Source organism: Gymnoscopelus braueri (assembly GCF_963280865.1).
Source record: "Gymnoscopelus braueri genome assembly, chromosome: 9".
Lineage (NCBI taxonomy): Eukaryota > Metazoa > Chordata > Actinopteri > Myctophiformes > Myctophidae > Gymnoscopelus > Gymnoscopelus braueri.
In genome coordinates, this window is record NC_137610.1 from 48,657,136 (window position 1) to 48,667,419 (window position 10,284).

Genomic DNA, 10,284 nt, shown 5'->3' on the forward strand with positions numbered 1-10,284 from the left:
GGACTTTTTTTTACCGATATCCGATATACCGATATTGTCAAACACCTAATACTGAAGTGATTAGATAGGGAATTGGGATTTATGTCTCGCCGTCTGTGCCTCTCTGTCGGTCGGTTTGTAGGCTACTCTCACTCTCTCACTCTCTCACTCTCTCACTCTCTCTCTCACTCACTCACTCACTCACTCACTCACTCACTCACTCACTCACTCTCTCTCTCTCTCTCTCTCACTCTCTTTCTCGCTATTCAAAAAAGAAATCGATCAGTCCCTCTAACTATGTAAACATTACAGAAAAAAGAAAAAGACAGATTTCAAGGAACTTGTGCTTTGAACTTTGTTGAACTTGACATGATGTGAGCAGTAATAAATAATTAACTTTTTAAGTGACCGACAGACAGAGAAGCTGAGCGTGTCCTCCAATGTAGCCAATGGAAACCGATGTGGGCCTTATTGAGATTCCACATTATTCTACAGGTCACAGGTGTCAGCGCGTGACACCGTCATGCGATGAAGCGTAAATTAAGCTCAGCAGTGCTTTACAACCTGATGCTGCATGCTGAATTGAAGAGACCAGCTTACAACTTAATTTAAATTGTACTGGTTTATTTGATTAATTTATTATTATTTAATTTCACTATTAAATCGTTTTTTACAGGAAAAAAAACTTTGGGGGACCGTTTTACCAGGGATGTTTTATTTATAATTCAGTTTATAAGAAATGCTGCTACAAATGGGAGCTAATTATAATGTTGCATTTGATAGAACAAAACATTTGAATATCTATTTTGTTAATTATTTTTATTATTTAAAAATGTAGTTCAGTTCATAAAAAATGCTGTTAAATGTAGGAGCTCCCTGCACTTACAGTATCTAAATTGTTTTCGAGTTGATAAATATTCTTAAATGCATTTAAACTTTAAAGAACGCTGTTTTTTGTACAGTAAAACATTTTAAATTGATACTTTTTTAAATCTGCTTTTAATATCAGCTATTGGCCTCTTTGATCACTAGAAAATCCTGTATCGGTCGATCCCTAGTGGAGAGTGGGAGGGTCCTGGTTACAGCTAAGCACTGTCCTGTGTGGATCTGGTAGTTTTTATCCAGGAAGCGGAGAAGAGGAGTAGGTCTACTATTTATCAAGTCATCATTACCAACGTCCTACTGAACTCAAGACGATAACATGTCAGCAAGTGAAGTCGGATCCCCAACGGTAAAATCGGGCCTCGAATATCGACTCTCAAAATGGGCCGAAGATGAACTGTTTCAGGTTTTTAAAGGAGAAATGTCGTCCAGGTTTTCAACTGCGTCAGAAGAGGAACAGCGAGAGATCAGCCAGGCAGCCATGCTGAAGCCTGTGATAAAGTTACACAGAATAGGTGTGTGCTGTTTTTATGTCACTGTATACCGTTTTCTTTCATCCAAATGCATTAATTTTGACTTTCTGCATAATGAGTACTTTTACTTTTGGTACTTAAAGTAAAAGTTGATTCCAATACTTTTGTTCGTTTACTCAAGCACATGTTGGATACCAGACTTTTACTTGTAACTAGAGTATTGTGGTATTTCTACTTTACTTCTTCCATCACTGGCAGTATGCCTCCTTCCAGCAGTAAATCAAATGTAGATAAGAGCTGTGTGTGTGTGTGTGTGTGTGTGTGTGTGTGTGCGTGTGTGTGTGTGTGTGTGTGTGTGTGTGTGTGTGTGTGTGTGTGTGTGTGTGTGTGTGTGTGTGTGCCTGCCTGCCTGCGTGCGTGCGCGCGCGCACGCACGCACAAAAAGTTGGTGGAATGTGACCTTGGCCTGCAGACTTCCACATGGATGTGCAGTGCAGTGGTTCTCAAAGTCCTCAAGGGGGATTCAGGGCCCCCGACCAAATTACTTAATATTTTTTTTTGTACCTCTTTAACCGTATTTTATTCTTCGGCTTCTCCTCTTCCCTTATAGCAGTGGTTCTCAAACGTTTTCGTGTCAAGGACCCCCAAAATGATATGTATTTTCCCACGGACCCCCCATCTGAAAATGTTTTGTGCCAGGGACCCCCAGAAGCAAAGATTTGTGTTAAAAATGTTCGGTTTAAAATTTGCACATATTCAAAGATGTGCAAAAGAATTCAAGATTTTTCAAAAATAGCAGATCTACAAAGAGGTTGTATATCTGCTATTTTTTAATAGCCAAAGTATAGATGGTTAAAGTGGTTAAAATTATTGTGAGGCCGTATTAACACATTTCGCTCGGGTCCCTGGCATAAAATATTTTCCTGTACAGTTGGCTGATGGCTCAGGCTTCAAACAGATAGACAAGAGTCAGAGGATGCCCCCCCCCCAATCCCTCCACACATCCTGTGCAGCTCATTTACAGTGCACCTATAGCCCTGGCAGTACTCCCCTGCATGGGTGTTACACAATTACTCTGTTTAACAAAGAATATTCCAGTCCTCATTACCAATGTCCTACTGGATTCAACATTTCAAAATGTCAGAAAGTAAAGTCAGATTCCCAGTGTTAGTGTGTTTGAGTAGCACAGATACTGGTCCTAGTTATAAGGAGTATAAGGTTAAAATGATTAAATCACTCATCAGGCAGGCCAAGAATCTGCGTAAATGTTCCACTAGCCAATCTGTTCCCGCCCCGGCAGTTGCTTTTGCCGACATTAAAAAACAAATATATATATATATATATATTAGCCTATCAGTTGGTAATACAACACAGCTTCCATGTTATTTCAATACATTTTACGTTTTTTTTTCTCTCTCCTAATTCTCCATTCCAAGATGTCTTTCCTGCCAAAGTACCACTGAAGAAACATGTCTACAGTAGTAACAGTCATCTCAAACATCATCTGAGAATACACACAGGAGAGAAGCCCTACCACTGTGAAGAGTGTGGGACCAGGTTCAGCCGGAGCAGTAATCTCAAAAATCACCAGAGAATTCATACAGGAGAGAAGCCCTACCACTGTGAAGAGTGTGGGACCAGGTTCAGCTGGAGCAGTAATCTCAAACATCATCTGAGAATTCATACAGGAGAGAAGCCCTACCACTGTGAAGAGTGTGGGACCAGGTTCAGCGAGAGAAGAAATCTCAAACGTCACCAGAGAATTCATACAGGAGAGAAGCCCTACCACTGTGAAGAGTGTGGGAAACGGTTCACCACAGACAGTGATCTAAAAGATCACGCGAGAATTCATACAGGAGAGAAGCCCTACCACTGTGAAGAGTGTGGGAAACGGTTCACCACAGACACTAATCTCAAACATCACCAGAGAATTCATACAGGAGAGAAGCCCTACCAGTGTGACCAGTGTGGGACATGGTTCAGCCGGAGCAGTGATCTCAAATGTCACAAGAGAATTCATACAGGAGAGAAGCCCTACCAGTGTGACCAGTGTGGGAAACGGTTCAGCCGGAACAGTCATCTCAAAGATCACCAGAGAACTCATAGAGGAGAGAAGCCCTACCACTGTGAAGAGTGTGGGAAATGGTTCACCACAGACACTTATCTCAAACATCACCAGAGAATTCATACAGGAGAGAAGCCCTACCAGTGTGACCAGTGTGGGACATGGTTCAGCCGGAGCAGTGATCTCAAATGTCACAAGAGAATTCATACAGGAGAGAAGCCCTACCAGTGTGACCAGTGTGGGAAACGGTTCAGCCGGAACAGTCATCTCAAAGATCACCAGAGAACTCATAGAGGAGAGAAGCCCTATCAGTGTGACCAGTGTGGGAAAGGGTTCAGCATGAACAGTAATCTAAAAAAACATGAGAGAACTCATAGAGGAGAGAGGGCAATGTAGTGGCACACACCGATGCAACAAAAAATACACACAGGCATATACAGTACAGTACGCACGCACACACACACACACACACACACACACACACACACACACACACACACACACACACACACACACACACACACACACACACACACACACACACACACACAGACGATGATGATGATGATGATGATGATGATGATGATGATGATGATGATGATGAAACTTTGAAAATAACTTATTCTGGTCAGTGGTTAAGGTGTAGAAGTTGCATTGGTGGGATGCAGGCCGGGCAGCGATAGATCTGATTCTGTACCCCCTCCGACATGTAGACCTGTCCCAATCCTATATTAAAATTGGCCAATGGGAGGGCTGGCGGACATATATACGACTCCTGTCACTATGACTCAGACATAACCATATATAGAGCCTGGGCCGCGATCCGTCACTATGACTGCCTTCAACCCATATATGGGCATATACTGATACTGATATGGGCTTAAAAGGGACAAGAGATGACAGATACAGAGATCTCCATATATGGGCATATTGGCCGGATCGGCAGTGCGACGTAGTTGTGAGGGCCGCGTAGTTAGAACCTCTAGTTATATGTATAGTTACATAAAAGTATTATGTAATCCATCGTAAAACATAATCAATAATTACATAATCGCCTAATCACAATTATTTGAGATAATCACAATTATTTGTGTCAATCATCAGAATAATTCTCCTTCATCTGTATAAATGTATCTGTTGAAAAATGTTCATACGTTTTCAAACATGAAAAAAAATAGCTGATCTACAAGCTCGCGACACGTTGTGAGCTTACAGATTGGCTATTTCCGCTGGTTGAGGGCTTTCTGCAACAAAGGGGGTGCAAAGATCACGGGGTTCAAATTCCAACGTGGGTGTACCTTTTTATGTATTTATTTCAAAGCATGTTCCGATAAATGCTACGCTAGTGTGAGGTTAAGGTCAGGCATAGGTTTTGTGAGGTTAAGGTTAGGTTTAGGCTTAATTTTGTGAGGTTAAGGTTAGGTTTAGGGTTCGTTTTTTTAGATTGCGGTTAGGGTTCGGCATAGTTGCAAAAGCACAAGGAAGAAGGAAGAACAGGGAGACGTCAGCAGCATTGAGGGCAAACTTCTCCCTTCGCCTGCGTCATACTGTACCACTGCATTTATATCTGACCTGCTTGTATGTATATATTTATATATTGGTACGAGACAGTACAGAATTTCACTGATATATTCATGCCATGTAACTGATTGATCTTGGTTGGTCTTAATTGACTTTGGTTTTCTTGTGATCATTATTTCTTTCTCAGTTACGTTGATAAGTTCGCCTCAAAGCCAGCTTATAACCCTTGACACAAACGTGTTGATATTATCCGTTAATGACGACCTGATCTCCGAGAAAGGGATTCAATGTAGGGTTGAGGTAAAGACAGAGCCAGCCTTTATAGCCTCACATGTTCAATTATGTTTTGTTTTTCATGATTACATATTCATTATGTTGTGTTTATCATATAGATCTTATTATCATGCTACTCATTTGCCATTATTTCATGCTGCAGCATATTCACCGTTCCCTTATTTTATTATTGTTACTCCATAACCTTTTGTCACAGCCTCATGGTCAGCACCAAACACCTGTTTGCTACAATGCTAGCTATGTGGGTAATCAGGGCGCTTGTGTTCACAACTTGACTTGTGTATGAATGGGTGAATGTAATGCACAATCTATGTAAAGCACTTTTATTGCCACCCGTAAATTTATTGCGCGCGTTGTGGCTTGTGTTGTTAGTGACATGTGATATGTTGTTGTTGTGTTTAGTGCGACTTCTCTCCAATGTAATATAGGATATGAACAGTTTCCGACCCAATACTGACCCCTGGGGGACTCCACAAGCAATGTTCAAGCATGTTGACACAGACTCACCCAACTTCACAAATTGTTTCCTGTCACTCAAATAAGGTTATACTTCATGTTACACAGGGCATCACTCATTGCCAAATAAATGAGTGCTGACTTTGTCAGATGTTTTGGACGCCCTGCTCCACTTCCCCATTCTGTGGTTCCAAGGCTTTCACACACAGCAGTGTTCTCACGCATGTGGAAGTTCAGCATGTCTAGTCAAGAGTTTTTACTTCTCCAAAACAACACAGAGTTGGCTGCACATTTTCACCCATGATGTCTGGGTTGTGAGCTGAACGCACGTAAGAGTTCTCTGCAAGGACACAACATGGCAGCCAACAAAAAATCCCCCCTCATTTTCCTTCCGCATTTCTAGCCAATGAAATCTTCCCCTCGGCTCATTTGCCTGTTAGCCAATGAAAACCCGACCCTCACCCCTTTCCCTAGCCAATCAATGTGATGTTTACACTGCGTTGCGGCCCGCACTGCACTAGCCCACACACTGCACATCCCCATCAGCACAGCGGCCGCAGCCTCTCGTCTTCAGTATAAAAAAAGAAAATACACTTTTGTTACTCACCAAATCAAAGACGGTTTTAAGATGTTGAAAGCCTACTTTCCTTAGTGGGAAAACTTGTCTAAAATACACATGAGGTGGGGGGCTCTGAGTGCTCCCACTAAGGAAAGTAGGCTTTCAGCAACTTAACACCGTCTTTCTTTTGGTCAGTAGCAAACGTGTATTTTTATTTTTTACTAGAGACGAGAGGCTGCGCAGCCTGTGCTACCGGGGGTGTGCCATGAGTTATAATATATCTAGAGGGCGGATTGCCCCACCCCCAGCTATTCATTTCAATGAAATTGCTCAGTGGCGTTTTGAAGCACCCGGAAGTAAGAAATATTGGTTCCATATTGGTTCCATGGGTCCATTCCATTGGTTCCATGGGTCGTGACGCGTCGTGAGCAGGCGCACAAACGGCAGATGCACGTGCAAAATGCGGAAGTGTTGCAATATCAGATTTGACCACAAGGCTTGGCCGCTTCACTGTTCTACCTTGGCTCTGGGGGCTTGGGGTGTGCGGGCAACGGCTCGAAAGTAACATAGCGTTAAGGAGAAATCACTATGGACCAGCTCTGGTCCACAAATATGCCTTCATTCAGGGGTATTCTTTGAATGGAATATAATTAAATAAAAGAGCGATAAAGTCTGCGCACAAGTGATTCATTTAATTACCAACGCCTGTGGAGATTGGTCCAGTCCGTGCATGCCACAATAGGCCTATGAATTCATTCAGTGTCATTCTTTGAATCCAGTATTGATATAATTTCCACACTGCGCATCATAACATATTTAATTACTAACACCTGTGGAGCTTGATCCAGTGCACTGATCTTGCAGTGCATTTGATCGCTTGTATTTGCGTGCTTTGTTTATTTATTATTTTTTTCTTGATGAATAACCTCAAGTGGGCTGGCAGCATGCGATTTATGTAATACTGTGAATTAGATTGGGTTTTCATTGTTTGCATTGCACTGTAAATGTTAATATAGTAAGAGTAATAAAGTCAACCACTGTGAATTAAGCGTCATAACACCTGTGGAGCCAGATCCAATGCTGATGTTGCTGTGCATTTGATCGCTTGGATCATGGGTGTGCGTGCTTTTATTATAATGTTTTATTTCTTGATGTAATAATAACCTCCTATGGTAAGTGGCAGCAGACCAACATGATGGTGATTTATAAAATACTTTGAATTAGATAGGGTTTTCATTGTGTACATTGCACTGTAAATGTTTATGTCCCACGATAGCTTCCAGGAGTTGTACCAATATTGTCCTATTTCAGCTCACAAACACACATAGTAAAGTGTAGTGCAGTTTTTGTCATGAATATTATAGTCTGTGAGCCAGGTAAAAAAAATTGGGACATGGGTACCATCTGGGGGGAATAATTCTCATAGTGATTTTTGGGAAGGTATACACCCCTAGTGCAAGAAAATATGTGATAGGATTGCAGCGGTGGTAGCTTTCTGTGTTATCACTCCATCCATTCATAACCCCATGCCAAAACACACTTTTAAAAATTATAGAGAGAATCAAATGAGGCATTCCACTTCAAACTGATGGTTTTATCTCATTATTGACCCTCTCTTTTTGGAAAATGGTGGGCATAGCTCAGACAATATGTTTTTCAGAAACGTTGTTAAAATTAGCAACTCTAGAAAGATATATATATATATATATATTGACTATACATTACTCAAGGTGTATTTCTGTTTTCATGAAAGATGTTGAGGCAAGTTCCCATCAATGCAACTAGTGGCAACTTGCAACCACCAGTTGCAAGACATTTCAGCGGTTTGGACTGACCGGTTGTAGGCCTGCATGTGCCTTTGGGGAAATGGTTGCAAGTTGTTGCAAGTATTGCAGTTGCACAATTGTGTTGCGAATCATTGGAGTGGACTGGCTTACACAAAGGTTTCCACTGTAAATAACCTAAAGATTTAATACCATGTTCAGCCTACATGATTCTAAGGAAATTATGAATTATGAATTATGAAATTCAATAAACAACATTTTGTGTGTGTAATGCGTAACTTTTTACTTTACCATTATATACATGAATATCACCTTTGCAGCAGGTGCTTTTTCCACAACAGTTGTTTACATGCAAAGCACCTCTATGTCTTGCAGAATCGCTAATTCATTCATTCATTCATTTTTTTACCTACAGTAAGTGGGACAAATCGAATATCATGCAGGTTCCACCCTCAGTTCATGTAGTCCGTAGGACTCCCAATTTACCATCTAGGGGGAATAATTCTCATAGTGAAGGTATACATTTTGGGAAGGTATACACCCCTCGTGCTAGAAAATATGTGAATATTGCAGCGGTGGTAGCTTTTTGTGTGTTATCAATCCATTCATAACCCCATGCCAAAACACACTTTTCAAATTCAGCCTATACCTGTACATACTGTAGAATCGAAGCATTCTACTTCAAACTGACGATTCTGTCTTATTATTGACCCTCTCTTTTTGAAAAACGGTGGGCATAGCTCAGACTATATATGTTCTCTATTACTGGCAGTGACACCATAGTGACGATACATTACACAAGATGTACTTCTGTTTTCAAGATGTTACAAAAAGGTTCCTGTAAATAACCTAAAGATGCAAAACCATGATTACATAGATTCTAATGAAATTATGAAATTCAATAAACTAAATATAGCCTAATGTAAGTGTGTAAGTAATTAATTCTATAAATGCCTTCTAAATCCTAACATAAATATAAAGCTAAGGTCTAAAATGACACTGATGCTTTCCCGGATTGAATGGGTTAACATTACATACATAAATATCACCTTTGCAGCAGGTGATTTTTTCACCTCTATGGCTGGCAAAATTGCTACTGTAACTCATTCATTCATTCTTGAGTAAATATTAAGAATCGATTATGCAGCAGGTTCCAGCCCCAGTTCATTTAAGCCAGGACCCCAAATTTGGGCCACCACCGGTACCATCTGGGGGGAATATTTCTCATGGTGATTTTTGGAAAGGCACCCCTAGTGCTAAAAAATATGTGATAGTATTAATGTAGGTGTGTAAGTAATTTTACCATTACATATTTGCCGCAGCTTTTCACCAGCAATTGTTCACATGGCAAAATCGCTAACCCACTGTACCACTGTATTTGCAAAAGGTTAATAAATAAAAACATTCACTTTAGGGAAGTTTGATTCCCCGGCTGGGTCATACCAAAGACTGAAAATGTGACTCAATGCCTTTCTGCTTGGCAATCACCATCAAGGGTTATATTAGGGGAAGTCCCTGTGTCATACTAGCGTCATGTCCAGGGGGTGTACTGGACTATCACTACTTTTGGGAACGTAAGTGGATATCCAGGTTTTGGGGTTATGTGGCACTTGAGCTAAGTGATATTTTTAACGTTAAAATTAAGAAGGATCCGGGAGCTTTCATCTTGGGTCTCCCTTCAAAAGAGATACATTGCACATCTTCACAATTTAAGTAACTTGATAAACTGCTACTATTAGCCCGAACATAAATTATGATAAATTGGATTAAGGATGAGCCCCTTACCGTGCAACTCCGGTATAGAGAGATGTTTGTTTTCACATGGGCCTTTTATAGCGCCACCAGGAGGCCGATTTGTGCAAAACATATTTTTTGACAGTACTCCTACAGATTTTGTCCAAAAATCTCGCAAATCGGTACACAGTATCTCTATAGTCATTAAACAAAAATTGTCGTTCAGATTTTTCATATTCCATCCTGATTGGCTAAAAATGGCTTCCAAAGTTTGCAGGAGTGCTCCATTTTCAACAAAATGCCTCAAATCATGAACACAGCATGCAATTTCGGTGAAATTTTGCACGCATATTTCCACTATGCCGAGGAAGAAATACCACTTGAAAATTTTCAAATCAGCCTCATGGTGGCGCTATAACAGGCCGATTCATGTTTTTACCTATAACTGCACCGATCTGTGTAAAACTTTGTATGCGCACTCCCTAGAGGTCAAGGAAAAACCTTTGCCCTGCATTTTTCCCATCTGCCTTTTATAGC